The 23,445-nt window shown below is 44.8% G+C and overlaps 1 protein-coding gene across 10 annotated transcripts in view; it reads right to left on the bottom strand.

The window, feature by feature from the left end:
* Positions 1–23,445, bottom strand: part of LOC119969166 (galactosylgalactosylxylosylprotein 3-beta-glucuronosyltransferase 1-like) — a 170,975-nt gene that overhangs the window by 104,195 nt on the left and 43,335 nt on the right. For 6 of the 10 annotated variants that reach the window (XR_005461302.1, XM_038802397.1, XM_038802393.1 and 3 more), the window contains one exon: positions 21,322–21,411. The exons of the other annotated variants lie outside the window; for them this stretch is intronic. The gene's annotated coding sequence lies outside the window, so the exon portion shown is untranslated. The remainder of the gene's footprint in view (positions 1–21,321; positions 21,412–23,445) is intronic. 10 annotated transcript variants of the gene reach the window in all.

Raw genomic sequence — 23,445 nt, 5'->3', positions numbered from 1 at the left:
CTGAGTGCACATTTTAAAACTGTCCATTGATTTTATTACGGTAGCACAGTGGTTAGCACTGCTGCTTCACAGCGCCAGGGACCTGGGTTTGATGCCCGGCTTGGGTCACTGTTTGTGTGGAGTTTGCACATTCTCCCCGTGGGTTTCCCCCGGGTGCTCCGGTTTCCTTCCACAAGTCCCGCTTTTTAGGTGAATTGGACATTCTGAATTCTCCCTCTGTGTAACTTCATTGGAGTGTTAATGTAAGCCTACTTGTGAGACTAATAAAGATTATGATGATTATTATTATTATAATAGAGGAGTGTAAATTAAACAGAAAAATATTTTTTTCCTTTTTGAGAAACCTGGGCAAAGGTCTGCAGTTAGCAAAGCTGAAGAGAGGTGAGTTCACTAAAAGGGCAATGATTACGAAAGGTCAACCTTGAGGTTTAATAACCTTGTCAATTGTAGGAAAAGATAAAGAATGATAGCTGGTTGCAATTCTGGGAAAGTAGTAAGAGATGATGTAATGACTGTATTGGTTTGTACTTTTTCCCTTTTCTTCCTGTTCTTTCCTATTCACCAGTAATTTTATTCTTAAAATAAATAGAATTTATTTTAACATTACAAGGCTCCTGTATATCCTTCGACACCTTTCTCCCTCATTTGCATATCAACATGGTTTATTTGCTTAATTTGTTTCAATAATTTTTAAGGTCTCACTGACCTTTTTTCAAACATCATGCTGGCTAATTTGGACAGATTCGTAATCAGCCGAGGGGATTTCAATGCATGGTGAACCCAAACCTAGTGATTGCAATGCAGGAAGTTTGCTGACTTTTCCCCCTGCTCGTTTGAATGATCTCAGGCGTGCAGCCAGCACTTAATGCACTGTTGGTCAGCTGTATGCACCAGCACGCAGCCAATGTCACAAGAACATTCTTCTGAAGGCTAGCTCACAGCTTTTAAAGGGGGAGGTGCATGACTTGCTAGACCATATGCTGCGAGTCTTGGTTGAAGAGACTCTGACTTGGAAAAGAGTAAAAAGATGTCACAACATGGAAGGGACAGCAGGCTCCAGGATTTTACAGCACTGCCCTGGATGTGTTGGTGAAGAAAATACAAAGGAAGAGAGATGTCCTGTATCCACAGTGGGGAAGGAGGACAAACATTGAAAAGGCAATGGGACAGATATAACGGAGCTCAATGCTAGGAGTCAAATGCGGAGGACTTGGATATGGTGCGACAAGATGTTCACTTACATCACAGCAGTGACAAAGGTCCATGAATGCGCAATGCCATAGCCTACCTACCACATCAGTAGGCAAAGCCACTGCCCAAATGACCACTCACCCATCATTCACCTAGCACCAATATCTGTCAAACTGGCCTTGTACCAAACATTCACCTTCTTCACATCACCATCACCCTCATGCTCTTAGCGCAACTACAAACCTTACACCTACATTTCACAGCTTCCACACACTACCGTCTATGGCAGCTACATCCCTCAACCACATTACATCATATTCACTGATAAACGACAACAGGAGGGGGACCTTCCTCTGGAGGATATGGGGCTGGCCATTGGTAAGACATCCCTGGCCAGCAGAAAAGCTGAAATCACTGAAGATGATGATATCCGCATACCTGATCCTCCTTCTCACATCCCCCAATTCCTCTGACTTTGATGCTGCTGATGGTGCAATATGTACTTCTTACTTCCCCCTCTTCCTGTCTGCACCACACCCTTTCCTTTGTCCTTTTAGATACCCAAGAACTATCCCCTGGCTAGACATTGGAGGAACAGCAAGAAAACAGCGTTGATGAAGAATTTGCTTGATTTAAGAATTGCTGCAACCAGTTTTGATATAGAGCGCAATTCAGAGAACAGATTAGAGGTAGAATCTGCACTTGGCGAGACACTGGGCATGAGTGGGCTGCAGCCAGGGCAGCCAGTTAGGATAACACAGATGCCAGCCCACCAGAGGTTCAGGTGGCACAATGGCTCTGCTGCAGAGGACAATTACCTCACAGCAGTGACAAACATCCATGAGAAGGCAATGCCATATCCTACCAACCGCATCATTAGCCTTAGCCACTGTTCAAATCACCACACACCCGTCATTCACCCAACATCAATATCTGTCAAACTGTCTTCATACCTAACATTCAAATACTTCACATCAACTTAGCGCGACTACAAACCTTGCACCGTCATCGCACAGCTTTCACACACTGCCATCTATTTAACCATGGTAGCCACATTCCTCAACCACATTGTGTCATGTCATATGCCCTCAATGGGGCAGCCTCCAAAAGAACATAAATGGGTATGCACAACTAATTCTTGGTAGATGGAGAATCCAGTGGCTAATGCCAAAGAGCATAGAAGAGTTCAACATCAAGTAGGCGCTGGGTGTCTCAATAGAACTTGGGGTTTACCATATCAGCATAGATGTAGAAACCAACTCCATCAGCTCATTTGTGGAACCAATCATGTTGTGGTGTTTGATGACCAATGTTACAAAGAACAAAGTACAGCACAGGAATAGGTCCTTCAGCCCGCGCCGACCATACTGCCCATCTAACCTTAAACCTTTTACACTTCTGGGGCCAGTATCCCTCTATTCCCATCCTATTCATATATTTAGGTATGTTTGCCTGTCCTATATCTGATGCACAGTGATGCCCCAATGACTGCAGTGTGGCTTCCTTTACAAATGAACTTTCAGGCAACTTGGAGCAGGCCTAAGAGAGGTCCCGCTGTGGACAGCCCAATCTCGGTGCGAACAGCAGGAGTCTGGTTGACTGATGACTCTTAAACGTCACTATCATACCTGCTTCCACCATCACCTAAGTTCCAGGCATCCACTACCCTCTGTGTAAAAAGCTCCCCTCACACATCTCCTCTAAACCTTGCCCCTCGCACCTTAAACCTATTGTAGTGATATCACGGTTGTGTTGTAATTTACCGACTGACCACTAAGAGTCTCATTAGCATATAAGTGAATGTTTAAAGTCAGGTGACCTCAGACTGACTAGGGAGCTGAAAAAGAGGTCACTTGTGCATGCTCATACTGTTATTCATCTGTTGTTTTGTATTTATTTGACCCAGTTAAACTTAATAAATTGTTTATAGCTAAATCAGGCCATCCGACAAGAACATTACGTGGTACCAGGGCTAGATGGTATTAAACACTGAGAAAAAAAAAGCACTTCTGGGTGATTCGACATCGGATTTCACTTGAACTGAGAAACATGAGCAAAAGTGAAAGAAGCTCAAGACTTCGCTAACCACCTCACCAGTTGTCACATTTTTTGATCCATCTAAGCAGATTAAAGTATTAACATATGTGTCCAAAGATGGTCTAGGAGCAGATCTTCTGCAACTCGGGCATGACGATTGGAAACAGTCACGTATGCATCACGATCTATGACAACAACAGAGCAGAGGTACGCTCAAATCGAAAAAGAATGCCTAGGTTTAGTTGTAGGCTTGAAGAAATTCCACAACTACGTGTATGGGCTTCCAACTTTCACAGTTGAGACAGATCATCGTCCTTTGGTTAACATCATCAAGAAGAATTTGAACCAAATGTCTCCGTGCATTCAGAGGTTGATGATGAAGTTACAATGCTATGACTTCAATCTCTTCTGCACGATAGGTAAATATTTGTTCTTAGCAGATGAATTGTTGAGAGCACCGATACAAAATATTAGTAGTGAAATTGCTGAACATGTAGATCTGCATGGCCAATCTTATTTCCACACTACTACCAGTATCATATACAAAACTACGTGAGATCCAAGAGGAGACCAGGAAGGATCAAACTCTTCAAGACATGATGAGGAGCATCAACTCACACTGGCCCAGAGGTCAATGTATGGAGTTCTACAATATAAGATCTGAACTCAATACCATTAATGGAGTGGTACTTTGTTTGAACACTATAGTCATACCTCAATGTCTTTGCAAGGATGTACTTAAGAGGATACATGAATGGCATCTCGGGGTTGAGTGTAAAAGGACAGCTTGTGACTCTGTTTATTGGCCAGGTATAAACGACGATATTGACAAGATGGTCAATTGTTGTGACACATGCCAGACACATTGTTGCAAGCAAACAAGATCTCTTTCACCTATGAGGGAAAGATTCTTTAATTATCATGGACTATTTCTCAAACTATCCCAAAATGGCTCTATTATCAAGCATAATGGCAAGCAGTGTAATACAGCATACCAAGTGAATTTCTGCACGACACAGAATTCCGCAAGTCGTCATGAATGACAATGGTTCTCGATTTAGCTGTAAAGGGTGGCAGTCACGCATGATTTCAATCATGTCACGTCAAGTCCGTTGTATCTAAAGCCGAGAAAAGTGTACATATTTTCAAGCAATTGTTGAAGAAGGCAATGGACGGCCAATCTGATCCATATCTCACACTATTGAGGTACAGAGCGTCACCATCGTCACATGGTAGATCGCAAGCAGAGTTGCTCATGAATAGAAGGTTGCGTACCACACTTCCATACTTGGAAAAGGAGGAGAATGCAGAGGTACTGTAGGAAATGCAAAACATTAAAGCAAAACAAAAGCAGTTCTATGATAGAGTGTCGAGAACTTTACCAGCTCTGAGTAGTGATGACATTGTGAGAGTAGAAGATTCAGGCAATTACTAGTGTTTGAAACAAACCTGTTAGACTTTAACCTGGTGTTGTAAGACTTCTTACAATAAATATCAGGCCATCCGACAACAACTTATGCTCCCTTGTAATTGACTGTTCCAGCAAGGAAAAGCTTTGGACTATCCACTCTATCCATGCCCCTCATAATTTTGCAGCACAGATCGAAACCACCTAATGCCAGAGTGCTGCAATGGAAGCTCAGACTGAAAGCCATTCAAGTTTGTTGCCATCATGGTTGTGGATTGCAGTGTGCAAAGGGGGCTAGCAGGGTGTCAGGGCAATTGAGCAATCTGACCTCCAATCAATTGCTAGGATTGCAGACATGACACCCCAGGCAAATGCCTATGTCTCCATGGAGCAGAAACCGGACCCTACTCTCAGGATGACCCCATTCATCCTTCCACCACTTCCATTCTGCCACTATCCTTGCTGTTGCCCATCAGTCAACCGGACTTCTGCTGTTCACACTGAAATTGTGCAGTCCACAGCGGGATCTCTCTTAGGCCTTTTCTAAGTTGCCTCAAAAGGTAATTTGCAGTTCCCCCCAGTGGAGGCAGTCACACTGCAGTCACTGGGGCATCACTGTGTAGCAGAATTAGGACAGGCAAATATACCTGCTGGGCAGGCACTGCCAGGTAGTTGAAATAAAAACAGAAAATACTGAAAACAGTCAGCAGGTTTGCAGCATCTGTGGAGGTAGAAACAAGGTTAACTTTCCACATCTGTAATCTTTCATCAGAGGTAGGAATGCATTCCAAAATGGCACTGCTGGCATTAAATCAGAATTCACACTGATTTGGTGACATGATTTGCCTGCTCTACATTCTACTGGTGAACACTCACTGCACATGTGCTAATGCCCTCACCATTATGGTGTCCAGTGTAAATCATCCCATAGTTGTGCCAGTGTGCTGCTGATACCATTTTGGACTCTTAAGGACACTTGTAACACCTTGAAAACTGGGGGTAATGAACCCAAATTCACATCCTATAATTTTAATATGAAATGAAATGAAAATGAAAATCGCTTATTGTCACGAGTAGGCTTCAATGAAGCCACTGTGAAAAGCCCCTAGTCGCCACATTCCGGCGCCTGTCCGGGGAGGCTGGTACGGGAATCGAACCGTGCTGCTGGCCTGCTTGGTCTGCTTTAAAAGCCAGCGATTTAGCCTTGTGAGCTAAACTAGCCCCTATTTCGCAGGGAGGGAGAGGCTATGATTGGATGAGGAGAGAGCAGCTGTGATTGGAGGAGGAGAGAGAGGCTGTGATTGGTCATCATCAAATGCTTTTAGATGGGTGGGATTTATTGGCCTCATCGGGCCTGACTTGCTGATCCGATGAGGCCGCTGAATCTCACAAGACGCAAGATGCACAATGCCTGAGACTCCTCGCGCAATTCAACCAAACCTAGCGAGATGCCAAGATCTGGATCCTGCCGTCACTGGGCATGATCCAGAACAGCATATTTAAATGAGCCATCAGGTGCATTTAAATATGTCTGCGCCATATCCTTCCAGGGCCCTGGAACGAATGGCCTCGCCAGCAGGGCCTCGATCGGTGCCATTTAGTACTGGCCCACACAAACATGAACCAGCCGTAACGGCATCTGGATGGGTCTCCCAGGCTATTAGAGACCCATGCATGGTTTAGCTCTGGGCAAGGTGGAACACTGGCGCTGCTGCTGGCACCTGGCCACCCTGGGTGAGGGAAGGCTCGAAGACCCCGGAAGAGGTATGTTGGGTGTATTGGAGGTTGGGGCCGGGGGAGGGGGGAGGGATCACTGAATGGGATTTAAAGGAAGTCTGGTGCTGCCTTTAAAACTCCATGAGTAGTCTTCCTGCAGCCACCGAGAAACACCCTGCTAATCACGTCCAAAAGCAGACTCTGTTTTGGTCCTGTTGAATCGCACCCATGGCTTGTGTTGAAGATCCCTTTCACAACCTCAATTGCAGAGGAAATATAGAAATTTGATTTTTTCATCCATAGAGCCCTCTGACTGGACCTGTTAATTTAAAGCTAATTAATATTTAATTAGTGGAAGTGTTGTGTTGTATTGCTGCGTCAGCCACTAATTGGAGTATGACTATGAAAACTAATTTCAGTTAGAACCCTTTCAACTGATCCTCATCAATCTTTCCTGGCTTCCCAGAAGTGAAAATGCAGTATGCCAACTCATTTTGGAAATCAGTTCCTATCCTTTGCGACTTCTTTATATATTTTGTCACATGTAACCTATTAATATGCTTCTGACAGAGGCAATAGGTATTGAAGTAAGGGGCCACACAATATGACTAATTGCTCACTTTAGTAGATAATCTGTTTCCTGGAGTTAGTTTCCAGGCAATTTATAGGATGTAGGTCAAATAACTGAGACTGTGTCACAGCCTTGATGAGCGCTGGCCCATGACAAATGCATGGCTGCAACTTCACAATTTATCTTTAAACAGAAGTCAATATTTGATCATTACCAGAAGGCCCTTCGCCCTTGTCGTGAATGGTAATTTAATTTTAAACTTCCAATTTCTCAAATGGGAAAATTGGCAACAACACCAAGGAAATACCTAAGCTACAGACGTGTTATAAGAGTCACACTATACAATCGCTACACACTGGTCAGAATGAAAAAGAGAAGGGATTTTTTTTTAACCTCTGAGATATGAGCCTAAATGCTAAACAGCACAGGTTAAGATTCAAATCATGACTCATATCCAGATGAGGCACAACATCTCATTGAACAAGGATTCTCTTGAAGCATCCTCAATTACTCCATCCGATGTGCCCATACTAAAACTATCAACATGAGGCCTGCTCACATCAGATACTCCACAATTTGCCTCCGTGAAACACAATCAACCTCAAATTTATTTTTAGGCGATAACAGGAAAAAGCTGGACCTTCCCCATAAATACAGTGGTAGCTATAATAAAATCATAAGAATATGTGGTATCAAAATTTATTTTTTTGGGGGGATGGGTGGGGCAGAAATGTGGCTTTGCTAACTGGTCATGAAATGAAAAAAAATGATGTCTTGCCATTCTTTGCGGTAGTTGTGCAGGATGCAGCCTTAGAAACTGAGAAAAGTCATTAAGTTGAAGGGAACGAAGACAAATGCCACCAGTTCACTCAGGTCAACAATCCCAACAGCATGACAAGCTTGAAAAGAGCACTTCCTCTTACCAAAAAGAGCACTATAATGGGTACAAATGACTGGTGCCTCGGTTGTCATTCTGGATAGCTTATTTCAGAAATGATGTAAGACAGGTTCAAATATTAATGTTAATCTCTTCTGCTTCTTTGGAACTTGGAACCAAACATAAGCACATAGACTGCGGGAGTGCAGCTACCAACGGAGGAAGTGTTCTGTCTAAATATCACAGTGCTGGAGGAGCAAACTGATATCTTATCAGCTGTCACTGACAGTTTTTGCTCAACTCCACTCCTGCAGCACTGTGACGTTTAACTGATAAGTCTCTCTTAACTGATTACTTCAGTCTCAGCCCCAGGTACTGACATTCAGCTGATTTGATGCATTAAATGACAATTCTCCCACCCACATTTAAATAGAGGCTCTTAGATTTCACTCTTGAGAGTGACCAAGCAATAAATTCTGAAAAATGAGTCACTTGGCAATACTATTTATTACTTCACAAGCAAGAGGAGAATTCTGTGCAAATTACATGTTGACTACCTGGAATTTTAAAGACGTTCGGCGGAATTCTCTGTTCCCGGTACTAAGTGTTGAAGCTGGGGCATAATGCATGGAGTTCCATGACAGCAAAACTGGACCGATTAAGTGACCGTTGAGGGGCTAGCACCGGCGCCACATGGAACACAATCAATTCCAATGAGAAATGGTGCCCGATTCACCGGATTTGTGATTGACATTCAGGAGGCTGACAAGCTGCAGCCGCATATACACACTTCACTCCCTGTACAAACCATCCCCCCTGCCCAACACGCTGGTAACCCTATCTTTCCCACCCGAAGGGCAGCCAAACCCCCTACCCTGCACCACTTGCGGGCACCTATACTGGCCACCATGGCCGGGTGCCTTGGTCACTGAAGCTACCAGCTACCCACTCCCTAGGCTGCATGCATTAGACTGTCTAACACTCTGCATTTCCTATCGTCCCCCCCACCGCCCCACCCCACCCACTGAGGAGAAGCCCACCCATAACCGCAGGGAGTAAGAGAAGCCTGGTGTGGGACCGCCGGACCAACGGCCCCTCACCGCAGCAGAGCAGCGGGCCCTGGATGTGGTCGGCGGGTCCAAGGAAATGGCAGTCGTCAGGTGCAGACCGGCCTCAGGCGAAGATGTTGAGACCCCGCTGAGTTGCAGTTCCTGTAACATGTCTATCACACCCCCCAACACCACCCTCACCCCCACACCGCCCACATACCACCCTCGCAAAACCCTTACACCACTCCCGCCACCCTCCCCTGGCCTGCGTTCTATTCATGCATCCTGACTTGTGGCTTCCAAGACCTGCTGGTGAGGGGGCAGGGCAGTCTGGTGTCCCCCGCTCCCCCAGCCAGAGCCAGAGCCTCGGATGCCGAGCAGCGCTGAGGATACTGACATGGAGGGGAGCCATATACCCGAGACCCAGGAAATCCCGGAGCCGAGTCTGAAGATGACGCAGATTTCCTGTCCCAGCTGTCTCCAACACCCTCCACCGTCCCAGAGACACTCACCTCGGTCGAACACTTTAGTGAAGAGGCTCCTGGGACACTATTCTGTGCTCACCACACAAATGCGCTGGTACATCAGGTGGTGGTAGGAACTCTCGAGGGGGCGGACGGCTGGAGGGCAGGCCGACCCCAGGGACCAGCTGAGTTCCAGACGGGTTTCAGGCTTCAGGATCGGACAGTCCCATCAATCATGGAAATGCAGTCGCAGAGCCAGGGACTACATGGGGGGATGTCGACGAGCATCCAACACTTGCAGGCGCAGGTGGAGGAGTCCAACAGAGGTGGAGCCGGTCATGAATGCCACATAGGCCAACACCACATGGGTGGTGTCTGCAGTGGAGGCTTTGGGGGGTCGATGGTTTTGGCTGTGGATCAGCATGTCTAAAGCTGGGGCATTCGGAGCAGGCGCTGGCCGAAGCCCAGGACAGGGTTGCCACCTCACTGGCGACCATGTCGCAGAGCCACCTGGAAATTGCAGCGGTGCTCCTGAGCATGGCCCAGTCACAACAGGCCATGGCTGAGAGCATCGGCAGCATTGCCCAGGTGCTGGCTAAAGTTGCACGAATGCAGAGGGATGTGGCGGAGTTCCAGAGGGAGATGGCGCAGTCACTGGCTGATGTGACACAGACCCAGAAGGTGGTGGGCACAGCCACAGCGTGATGTAGGGCAGTCCCAGACAGAGGTGGGCCATGCCCTCTGCTCCATGGCCGTGAGAATGTAGATACTGGTCGAAATTTCTGTGGTCCTCCAGGACTGGAAGCGCTCGGTGGCAGGGGAACTTCAAAGGATAGCTCCGCGCGCACCCCTGTCCCAGGGGTAGTCCGGGGGCCATCGGGCACCCCAAGGAAGGATAATGATGGGGCCTATGCCGGGGAGTCCCGCAGGGGAGGTGCAGAACACGGAGCACCTTGGACCCCCCCCCCCCTCCCCTCCCCATTCTCTCCCCACCCCTCACCCCCCCTGTCGCTGGTGCATCTGGTGGGAAGTGGACATAACAGGGTGGCACCACGTCACCTGGAACACCTGAGCAACAGCCAGGCCCAGTCGCCCCAGAAGACGGCCGCCAAAGGGGAACCAGGTCGCAGGGCAGGAATCACTGTGGGCCGCCTCCCCTCCTGATGCACTGTCCGAGGATCCACCTAGACATCGTATTAGGGCCTATTAGGACCCAGAAAGGTCGACACCAGTTAAGTTGGCACAGTTGCAGGGCACAGTTTAGTGATAGGGGCTAGGGCCTGTATCTGTACATGGTTCCACATTAAACACCTGTGCACAATGTTACAACGTGCCTTGGTGCTCTGTCAGAAGGGTGTGAGGTGGGCTGGTCTAAGATGGCCATAGAAGAGGTGCGAGTGGAATTGGCGGACGTTGTCGTGCGCTTGGCTTTGAACCGTAGTTCAACCAGCGCTCACCACTTTGGTATCCCATTCCCCCTCCCCATCCCTCCCAGTATTGTGGGGAATTTCCCAGATATTCCTGTCTAAAAAAAGCTGCACAAATGCAATTACCGCCCCATCAGTCTACTCTCAGTCATCAGCAAAGTAATTAAAGTTGTCATTGACAGTGCTATCACGTGGCATTTACTCAGCAATAACCTGTTCACCTACCCTCAGTTTGGATTCCACTAGGACCACTCTATGGGGTTCTCCTAACCTGCCTGCTGCTGTCCGGCTGCAAGTGAGAATGGAGAATTTGGTGCTCCAGCCAAAACTCCATTTACTTTCAACGGGACCAGATAATCCCAGCCCTGGATCGGAGATCTCGCCAGTGTCCATTACAGCCTCGATCCAAACATGGACAAAAGAGTTGAATTGGACAAGAGAGTGACTGCACTTGGCATCATGGTGGTATTTGACCGAGCATAGCATCAAGGATCCCCAAGAAAATTGAAGTCAATGGGAATCGGGGGGGGGGGGGGGGGGGGGGGGGGGGAATTCCTCGATTGGCTGGAGGCATAACTCGCACAAGAAAGATGGTTGTAGTTGTAGGGAGTCAATCATCCCTCCCAGGATATCACTGCAGGGGTTCCTCAGGATTGTGTCCTTGGCACAGCCACCTTCAGCTGTTTCATCAATGACCTTCCCTCCATCATAAGATCAGAAGTCGGGATGGTCAATGATGATTACACAGTGATCAACTGTGACTTTCCAAATACTGAAGCAGTCTCTATTCATGTGCAGTCAGAGCTGGACAACATTTGTGATTGGGCAGAGAAGTGACAAATAACATTTGGGCCACATAAGTGCCAGGCAATGACCATCTCCAACCAGAAGGAATCTAACCATTGCCCCTTGATATTCAATAGCATTGTCTTCACTGAATCTCCCACTATAAACATCATGGGATTTATCATTTCCGAGAAACCAAACTGGATACGCCATATAAATACTGTGGATACAAGAGCAGGTCAAATGCTATACATTTTATGGTGATTAACTCATCTCTTGATTCCCCAAAGCCTGTCCACCAACTATGAGGAATAAACTGAGAATGTGATGGAATAGCCTCTACTTTCTTGGATTAGTACAACCCCAGTAACACAAGAAGGTTGACGCCATCCAGGACAAAGAAACCTGCTTGATTGGTATTCCATCCACCATATTCAACATTTACACACTCCACTGTGGCAGCAGTGTGTACCATCCACAAGATGCACTGCAGCAAATCTCCAAAGCTCCTTGAACAGCACCTTCCAAACCTGCAACCCCTACCACTTAGAAGGACATGGGCAGCAGATTCATGGGAACACCCCCACCACCTGTAATTTCCCCTCAAAGCCACACGCCAACTTGACTTGGAACTACATTGACGTTCCTTCACTGTCACTAAGTAATAATCCTGGAACTCCCTTCCTAACAGCACTGTGTGTCTACCTGCACCAGATGGACTGTAGCAGTTCCAGCACTTGGCTCACCACCTTCTCAAGAGCAATTAGGGATGGGCAATAAATGGTGGCCAAGTCAGCGATGCCCAAATCCCGTCAAAACATTTTTAAAAAAGACAATCTAAACTTGCTATCACATGATATGCTTTATACTTATCTTCCAGTAACTCTGCGTTCTTGTTAAATTAATGTCAATGGTCAACACAAGCACATTTAATATTTCAATTTTAATTTACTAGAAGCTACACACTGATTTGATACCAACACTGTCAGGGAACTAATGAGGCTCTTCAGTCTGGATTCCCAAAATAGCACCAACTATTCTTCTCATCCTTAGCAGATAGAATTAGGAGATGTACCCATCCTTTAGTCTGTGCCTACATTTTGTAGAGAATCATATAAAATATGAAAAACCTAAGATCTTAAATTATCAATTATTATTCATGCTCATATTATTTCTGTTAGACCATAAGACCATAAGACATAGTGTCACGTGAGAGTACCTTGAAGAAATGGATGTTTAAGCAATGGACCTTTAAGAAATCGGGCAGCTCATATTACTGAAGTGATGTCAGAGGGTGGGGCGAGCTGAGCTGAGCTCACTTTTGCTTTTGGTTTCAGTTTGAGAGAATTAAGAGATGAGTTAATCACCATAAAATGTATAGCATTTGACCTGCTCTTGTAGCCACAGTATTTATATGGCGTATCCAGTTTGGTTTCTTGGAAATGATAAAACCCATGATGTTAATAATGGGAGATTCAGTTTGAGAGCTGAAAAGTGCCTGGCTGGTTTGCTGTGAGCTGTTTGAAAGGAGAAAGCCAATTTGAGGAGAAAGCTGGTGTCTTTGTGTGTTTTGCAAAAAGCTGCAAGAAGAAAACACAGAACTGGTCTGTTGATGTCTGAAAATCCAAAGACTATAAGTATAACGAATGTAACCTCATGTCTGTTGTTAAAGGTGAAGTCTTTTGGAGGTATGAAGGAACATTTTGAGGGATTATTTAGTGTTGTATTATTTTCCGGGTTATCTTTGAAGTAAGGGGTGTTAAGTGATCCAATGTTTATTTAAAAGGTTAAGTTGAATTCATGGAATAAACATTGTTTTGTGTTTAAAAACCCACGTGTCCATAATTGTAATACCACACCTGGAGAACAAGCCATGTGCTTCAAAAGCAACAGTCCATTAAAGGGAGAGGTTGGTTGAACTCCATTATACATTTTGGGGTTCTGAAAACACTGCTCCCATAACAATAGGAGCAGAATTAGGCCATTTGGCCCGTCGAATCAATCATGGCTGAGATTTTCTCATCTCCATTCTCCTGCCTTCTCCCCATAACCCCTGATCCCCTTATTAATCAAGAACCTAATAAGAATTGTTAGGTTGAAATAAGTCCACAGATTAGGTGACCAGCCAATCTTGTCTCTGTGTTTGTGCTCTGTAACTTCTGTATGGCTTATAGGGATATTTATCGCAACTAATTAAAATCCTCTGATCACAAGAGAGCAGGTCTTGGGGGCATTGTGCATGACCTCATGCTGCCAATGGAAATCTCAAAATCTTGGACAGTCTGTCAATAATTACATTCAGACTCCATTCCTTTAAGATGGAGACTGAATTGAATGTGCAATCATGGTGTCATCACTTTCCGTTCTCTCACCTGGCTTCTCTCGAAGAATACACTTTGCTTTATCTCTGTGTGTGCAATACCAGGGGGTAAGCTGCTTGCCATTTGAATGCAGTGTTGTTATTATCTACAGTCTATATATAATACTGAGCAAAAAAGCTCTGGCACTGTTGAATGTAAGACAGATCCGAACCTCCGATACTATTTTGTGACTAAAGCATTCTTCTGGATATGGAAGATATAAAGATAATGTTATTTTATATGCCACAAAAGGAATAAAAGACTAAACGTGTTACTTACTGCATGAGCCATTTAACTCCTATTACAAGACGTGGAGGGCAGAATGACACTGGCTTCCAATTCAGCACCAAATGCACCATCGGAGGAATATTCTGATCACAGTATTTGTTTTTACACTTGGACGACAAGAGATCTCTTACTCAGTGGCTTCACAGTGCACTAAGCCATTTACTTGGTCAGATTTGTGGACCAAACAATACATCATCTTTAAGTTTATCTGGACTGGTTAGCTAAGTGATAATAATATTCAGGAAGTCACAGGGTGTGATTCTGCATTGGCCATGGCCAGAATTGGGAAACACGAATGGACGCAGAATCGGTTTTGACTGCAAAATCGTGGGGGGCACTGGTTTCACGCCAAATCGCAATTCTCCGGTGCCTTGAGAGTGCAGTCAATGCATTCTACTTCACAGGTTCAGTAAATGCCATTGGCATATCATTAGCGAGTCTGATCCGGTATATTCTCCGGGGCTTACGCGATTCACCGCTTCCATTGGGGGGAATTCCCGACGGCGAGTTTAACCTGTGCTTTTAAAAATCAGGAAACAGGTGGTGTGGCTGATGAAGAAGAGAAAGGAGACAGCCAATCCTGATTGGCTGAGGTGGGGGGGGGGGGGGGGGGGGGTACCCTGCCAGGGCCAGGTTGGGGGTGGGTTGGGGGGTGACCAGTGGATGGACCGTGGGGCCAAGGTGACCCCCACGGGACTGCGGCAGTGTTCAGGCACGAACCGCCATTGCCACAGCCTGTAAGGTAGCCATCTTCCTGTACACCCCACCGACCATCCCTGGTTCTGCAGAATGCCACCTGCCGTGCAGGTGTTCCCACCTCGCACCCAGCTCCACTCTCCATACACCAGCCCCCACCCTCCACCCCACCGTCTGCCACACCCCTCCCAACTGGTTGCCATTCGCCAGCGGGTCATCATACAGCCCACCAAAGGGCAATGCCCACAGTCGCTCCTACAAGGAGCATTGGACTGGTACTGTGGAGCATTCCGCTGACAAGGGCAGTGCCAGCTGACGGTAGTCCTGGCAGCAGGGATGAGTGCCAGGGCCAGGGGCCCGCACAGTCCCAGGCACTGAAGGGGCTTTGGGTGTGTGTGGGAACATGTGGGGCAGAGTCCGCAGTACCAACCGGGGCCACTGTGTAGTCTGGCGGACCTGGTTGGGCACGGGGGTACGCACCATGCTAACATGTTGGCTTTTCATGCCCTGCAGACAATGGATATTGGAATTCAACCAGCAACAGTGTCCCTCCTACTAGCCGCCACAGCCCTGGGGGAATGTACGCCACTGACGGGGCACGCATGAGTGGGATGGCCGGCATCCTGAAAGCTGGTGGGGCCAATATTGTTAAAAGCCGGTCCCGGCCATTGGTTACTTCTTCCAGCGCTCGGGAACGCCGCAACCGATGGCCCCATGACCCTCGTGACACCCGCCCACGACCAGTGGGTCACGACCCTGAGTTTGAAAATGACTGGTGTAAAGTATATGATTAAAGTGCGTTTTTATAGTGGGGCTAAAATAATAACGGGGCTCTTTCAAAATGTGAAAGTTTGAATTTCTTTTTATAAGTTATGAGTCTTTACGGGGATTGTAACAAAGATTTGGAAATATTGGGTATCGTATTATGTATAGGCTGCCTACATATGTTAAGCTGAGCAGCTTGCCAGCATTCTTCAGAGCCTCCCCCTATTATTGGGTATTTCCATTTGATGAATCAGGCAATAATATACAACATTTCCTAACTGAGGAATGCTGCCATCCAGTCTAATTTAAAACATATAATTTTGTATATTTTTACCTTTTTAAAATGATTAGGTTTGTTTCGGGGGTTTTTGGTGTTGTAAATCTTGGTGGTATAACCATTGAATGGTCAACATGCATTTTTCATGCACATTGCTGAAGACTCAATCCTGAACACTTTAATGAAGATAGGCATTGATTTTCCTAGATGCAAGTAGGCATTGTCTCCACAGTGATATTTACAAGGCTCCAGTGCTTTGCAATGCTTGCACTTAATGGATGGCAATAATGTTGTGCGGTGTTTCTGATGGATGAGGTCAATATGGCACCTGAAAACCTTGTTCAACTAATCCAAATTAAATCTCTATGTTGCTAATTTATAACATCAATCTTTCACAGACAAGCAGAAGCTATGCACAATTCAAAGCTATTGCAAGTGTCAAATAGGAGGAGTCACACGTCAAGGTAGGGGCAGCGAATTGGAGTTGAATTTGACTTCATCAGGATGACTGATCACAGGGGTTTGATCATGTGGAGGTTAGCTTGATGGGCCAGATGAAAGCACTTGCGCGTGTCCTCACTCATAAGCCATGCAGAAAGGTGATTTAGCTCATTAAGTTGACTGTTCTTGCCTCCTTTTTACTTGTGGTCAGGAAATGTTGGCCTCCCAATTATTAAAAATAAAAAATGAATGAAACTGGAAGCATCCAGCCTCCTTGAAAGGTTGTTACTAAAACACCTCCTGGAGTGTGGTGGCATGTCCACTGACTCAACTCCACTAAAACCCAAAGTGATTAAGACCAGGCAGAGTTGGGTTTGCAAATTTAGAATTTTAGGGGAGGAGGTAGAAGTTACAGCACAGAACTGGTTGCATGGGATTAACTGTCCATTATATGCAGCGCCTGAAAATGTGATTGAGCAAAAACTGAAGTGGACTGGCCATATAAATGCTGTAGCCACAAGCATAGGTCAGAGTCTGGGTGTGGTGCATAATTCACCTCCTTACTCCCAAAGCCTGTCCAACACCTACAAGACATAAGTCAGGAGTGTGGTGGCATACTCTCCACTTGCCTGGGTGAGTGTAGCTCGAAAAACACTGAAGCTCACCACCATCCAGGAGGAAGCTACACACTTGATCTGCACCCCATTCACCACACTAAAGATTCACTCCGTCACCATCAACGCACAGCAGCTACTATCTACAAAATGCATTACAGCAACGCATCAAGGCTTCTCTGACAGTACCTTCCAAACCTGCACTCTCCATCACCGAGAAGGACAAGGGCAGCAGATGCATGGAGAGATCATCACCAGCAAATTTCCTTCCAAGCTACATGCCATTCTGACATGGAACTGTGCCGGAATTCTCCCTTGGCCCCACCAGCGGGTTCAAAGGTGGGTGGAGGGAGAATTCGGCAGGAGTAGAAAAACTGGTGTGAATTTCCCATGGGATCTTCTGCTGGTGGCAGCCATCGTGTATCTGGGAAATCCGCTGTAGGCCAGTGTGAAACTGATTTGTATCCTGCTAATGGAATGTGGATGAAGGCCCCACTGGTATCTTCCACCCACGCTCAATTCTTCGCAACGCCAATGGGAAACCCACTGGTCCAGAACATGTCTGAAACAACTTGGCGTGCTGTGTTGGAATTACCTGAACAACCCCGGAGGCTGCCTTCGGAGTTCGGGATAGAAGCAGTCAGCAACCCTGGACATATCTGTCAATATGTGTATTTCCTAGCTTACATGTAAAACTAGATGAGTCACCTTTGCTGGGTTCACAGCTCAATAGGTGGTTGATGCAGAATTAAAAATAATTAATATTGCCCAGTGAGGCATCAGTTGGTTAGAATTGTCCACGACCTCTCCAATTGTCTCATTTCGAGATCCTTACCTCTGTTCTGAATGAGTGGAGACATTGCTGCCTGGTCTAGTCTCCTGCCCTAATATTTTTGAATGCTGCATTTAATTGTAAAGTTTGTAGGAAGAATAATCATGATGCATTGTTAGTATTTTGTAACATACATTATTTCTGCAACAGAGAGACAAAGAATGATATAAGTGTGTCTTTTTCAAGTGAAAACCTCTCATCATAGAAGCCCAGTTGTGGAGGGCTTTCCATTTTTTGAGACAGGTTTAAATTACTGGCGAGAAATCAATGTTTTTGCAGAATTGAAATGATTTTGCATCCGGTTCATATTAATTTTTTTAAAACAAAAGTGTTCTTTTCTTAGGAAATTATATTTGATCTTACACATTATTGGCAGTTAAAGCAATGTGGTTTCTCTGTCTATGTGCCTGTTGTCATTTTTTTTAAAAACTGTAAATTGCTTTGGAATTTGCTGGTGTTAAGGGCCAGGGCTTAGAAACTCCAAAGTATATTATGAAATCCACCTGACTTACAACCTTTATGTTGAATTTGCCTAGGGTAACCACAAGAGGCTTCCCTTCAGGTGTGATTGAACAGTCATCCTATAGACACTTTAACCAAAATAAGCTTTATTCTAAGAACGTATATAAACGCACAGCAAGAATTGTTATCAATTGCAACATAAAGACACCCCACAGCTACAGTAATCTATGTTTAACACTTAATGAATTCCCCCTTAACTGTTCCAATTCAAAAGCAAAATCCCATACACCAAAAATCCATTTTCAAGGGCGTGGCCCAGCACACTGTATTCTCACTTGAACAAGATTGGCTTTTCCTGAGATTCTGACCCCAGGTTTAAACCCTTCTGGAAAGCAAACTATTTATTTTAAGTTATAGAACATAGAACATTACAGTGCAGTACGGGCCCTTCGGCCCGCGATGTTGCACCGACCTGTGAAACCATCTGAAGCCTATCTGACCTACACTATTCAATTTTCATCCATATGTCTATCCAGTGACCACTTAAATGCCCTTAAAGTTGGCGAGTCTACTACTGTTGCAGGCAGGACGTTCAACACCCCTACTACTCTCTGAGTAAAGAAACTGCCTCTGACATCTGTCCTATATCTACCACCCCTCAATTTAAAGCTATGTCCCCTCATGTTGGTTATCAAAGCAGGTAGCTATAATCAATGTTTCTTTTTACTGGAACAGATATTTAAAATGAAAATAGAGAGACAGGCCAAAACACTTATTTTCTCTGCCTACAGTCCACAGCAATGAAATAACCGAAAGCAAAAGTAAAACAAAACTCACAGCCGCAGCTCAACTTCACCCACAAATGACATCACTGAAGCCATGTGATAAGACAAAAACCTTTCTTAAAGGGACACTCACATGACACTGGGTTAATTAAAGGTTCTACATATTACAAGTTATTCTCTTGCTTCTACTCTGGATCAGTACCCAAGTCTTACACAAGTAATTCTTGAATTACTTAGTGAGCAAGAGGGGCTGGTTTCACACTGCACTCCTCATGATTTTGATCTTTGAAACATCTTCTCCTGGGTTGACTATAGTCAATGCTAAAGGGTTCCACTTAGCCTTTAAGGTGGAACATCACCTACAACTGGATGTATAGATTGTCACCCACACTCGATTGGATATATAAATTTGTGATTTTTTAAAAAAGCATTGCTGCAATTTACCCTTTTAAATATATGCTTAAATTCGTGACTTTTTTAAATGACTGATATTATTTAACTGACTTAAATCTTTTATTCCAGTGGCTTTTTAACATGCATCTATTATGACAGGTACTGCGGCAGCTTAGTTCTGACAGATTGGGTTTCACTGCGCCATGTGATCTGTCCTTCTCACCCACACTGGAGAATGCAGAGGTCAATGTCTTGAGGATAAACCCTCCCCTTGTAAATGAAATCTGTGCGCCCGCCATTGCTTCAGTTAAGTTGGCCCTTTAGTTCTAGATCAGCAGCGATCGTCATTACTGTGCCACTAACCGCAACATCTAGGCCATGATTTCAGATTATTTCACACCTAAAGTCATTGTTCTGGATCAATGAGAGTGTGCGCTAACCTTGAGGAATGGGATTTTGCCCTGGTGTAAGAAACGTCACAAAGAGAATACAAATAATAATTGTAACATCAATGGAGTGCACCCATCATCCAGGGTTTATGACTGATATCAACGTTTCCACAGGCACAAGAGTGGGTTAATGAATATTATTGATTAATTTTCCTCAGCTGCTGAGGGGGGTTGTTTTGCTGCAGAGAGCCCCATGAATGGGAAAATACTGAAGAGCCATTGCAACCTTGAAAGAAGTGAACAAGATATAATTTACTTCAATTACTTCCCTGGGTTATTCTCATACAAGTTCAGTGAGCTACAGATATAGAAAGTCAACTGTTTATCATCGGCTTCTGTTCTCTTTACTAGAAAGAGAAATAAAATGGATAATTTTGACTTTAGGTGTTAGTGCAAAATGTGTGATGTTGAATCCGTCGCCATTATGCACCACTCCCTATCTTCAATTCCATTGAAACAATGGAGCCGATCGTAGGTGACTTCCTACAGACATCAAAGTATATTCTGTAGCCACCTGGGTTGGCCACTTCCTCACACAAAATGGAAGAACGCAAAGATTACAGGGAAAAATGGACATTGGCAAAGAAACAAGCAATCTGCAGAATCCCCTGTATTCTAGCTGCTACAGAAACCCAACAGAATTGTAGCTAACAAGCTGCACATATTAAGTGAGCGATTCACGGTGATTCCCAGGCACAATGGACACAACAGTTAACTGCAATTGAAACATTCTATGGAAGGTCAGACATTCCGGCGCCAGTGGAGTCTAAGACAAAGGACACCAATAAGGTGTAAGGAACCGCCCAGTGATCGAGGAACAGCCCGTTATTGGGGAAATTCAAATCAATCGATTGGGAAGAGACCCAATCGATTGCAGGTTTAAAGAGGGTCCGCCCAGAAGGAAGCGAAGCCCCTGGGACCTATAAAAGTCAGGTCCCAGGACTGATTCGCTCTCTTTGACCAGCCTCCCAGCGGTCTCCTTGACCAGCCTCCCAGCGCTCTTCTTGACCAGCCGGCCCTCCCAGCAGAACACCTTTGCAGTAGAAGAACCTTGAGAAGGAGAGGCCTGGTCAGCAGCCGCCATCAAGTGTTATACAACACACGCTACGAGAGTAGACACTCCTGACCCCTTTAGTCCACACCGACTGGAAGCCTGCGGATCCAGGACAAAGCAAGAGGCCATTGTTCCCTGATCCGGCAGTTCCCTTATTCCAGATAAGTATTGGCCTGTTAGTGGTAGGATTAGCCTAGTCTTGTAGTTTTATATGCATAATGAGTAGATAACTGTATTATAATAAACATGTCTTGTTTGAACTTACTAACTGGTGTATTGAGTTATTGGTCTGAACTTGAACTTGAATCTTCTGGCGGTATCTTAACGATACCTGGCTAAGGAATAAAACAGAGCCAAATTGAGTGTAAAGCACACTCACCCAGAACGAGCAACAATTCTCAGATCCAGCAATACAATAAAATGAAGTCTTGTGCACTGAAGTCCCTCTGACAAATTGACAGTGTTAGACCTAGGATGAAATACAAAGCCAATGGAAAATTAATATATATATGTAATACATATATATATTTATATATCAGGGGTAGTCATATACGTTAAAATGACAATGTTTTACAAAGTATTATTGAGCAGTAAAGGAGAGACTCAATTTCAGGGCCTCAGCACACGTAGCAACGCATGGGTAAATCAGAATCATCTCACTATTCCTGAGCCGATGCCATGAGAAAAGCACATTCCACAGCGGAGTTCATAAATGTGGAGAGATTTCTAACAATCAAGTGACCAGTTAGCTACTTAAGAAGTGTTAAGTGGACATTGAAACAGTGTGCCCTGATTGACTGGCTGATAGTTTTATGTTATCACTAATAAAACCAGATTCACACAAATGCCTCATTTCAAAGCTCTATGTTCCCATAATGTTGTTCACAGACTGTAAATCACAGTGAAACACAGGGCAAAGAAGAAACAATGTCCTAAAAAACATTATTAAAAGCAGTGTTCTTCAAAGTCGGGGGCGCAACCTGCGGGTGGGTCGCGGGAGGGTGTCAGGAGGGTCACGGAGCCATTGTCCGTGGCGCTCCCGATTGCGCAAATCCCCGCGCAGCAGCCGGCTTTTCATAACACCGGCTGCAAGCGGCTGCGAACATGTTAAAAAAAAAATTCGGCCGCATTGCGCATGCGCACCAATATCGGGCACGCATGCGCAGTGCGGCCGCTATTTTTTTTAAACGGTTGCACCATTTTGTTCTACAAATTTTGTAGTGGTTTTTATTCATTTATTCCATTTATTTTATTCATTAAATTTTTATTTTTTTCATTTATTTTATTCATTTTTTTTTTATAAGTTCAGGGGGGTTTTATTCATTTTTTCATTTATTTTACTCATTTTGTTTTTTATTTGTTTTTTGCAAGTGCCGGGGGGGGGGGGTTTATTTGATAAAATTTTGCAGGAAAAAAATTTAGAACTTTGGACAGATGGGGACTCCATACTTTCCGACACCAGAAGGCTCCACCTTCATCCAACAGGTTCCATTGGAGGAGCGTGTACGAGGACCAAAGGGACCCAAAACCATTTCCTCCATTTTTGTCAGCAGCAAACAAGGTAAGAGAAAATGGTGGGTCGCACAGGTCGGCCGGCGTGGGTCGCGAAGGTCGGCCGGGTTGGGTCCCGAAGGTTGGCCAGTTGGTAAAAATGGGTCCCCGGAAAAAAAGTTTGAAGAACACTGATTAACTCATTGAAATGCTGGTCATAATTATGCAATAATTATACTTGGGGCTGGATAGCATGTAGCATGTTTTTCTGGCAGTGGAAGCAGTTTGTCATTGACTGCCAGCTGGATCTTCCAGTCCCACTAGAAAGCGTCAGGAAATCCCACCCTCCCACTAGGAAGCATCGGAAAATCCCACCCTATGTGTTAATCTGAGTTGGAAACAAATATAGTATAAAGATATCTAAATTTCACAGGACCACAGTATACCATTAACAAGAAGTTATGCAAAGATGCAGTTGGCTGTGAGACAACTTGCAAATGAATCCTCATAGCTATCCATTCATTATGCTCGGATGATGGTATATCAATCAAAAACATACAGCTGTTGTTTAATTCACTTAAATCTGCAAGTCCAATATTCATTGAATGATGCTGTTCTCCAGGAACTGTGCTTATAAAACAGCTGCAGTCTGCTGTTGCCATAAATACATAGATTTCCATTAGAAATTGCAGGGAAATAAATAGTCTGATGAAAAGCAATTGATCATTGGTTAACTTAATGTGCTGAACAAAAATGTGACTCATCTTGTTTGAGTTTGCCCTATTAATTTATTTTTCTGGATTTTTCTCTTATTTAATAACAAAACTTACCTAAGATCCACCAAAATCTGTAGCCAAGAAGCAACTATTATCAATCTTATTGAATAATTTTTAAAAACATTCCCATGTCAATTCTTTGCCTGGTATTTTTGCAGAGATGTTGACCAATTTATTATAATATGTTAATACCTTCATTAAAATAGCAGAGGAATGTCAACCAACATGTTGGACAT

This window comes from Scyliorhinus canicula, chromosome 7, assembly GCF_902713615.1.
Source record: "Scyliorhinus canicula chromosome 7, sScyCan1.1, whole genome shotgun sequence".
Lineage (NCBI taxonomy): Eukaryota > Metazoa > Chordata > Chondrichthyes > Carcharhiniformes > Scyliorhinidae > Scyliorhinus > Scyliorhinus canicula.
Note: the sequence above shows the minus strand (reverse complement) of the source record. Positions and strands in the feature narration are given on the sequence as shown.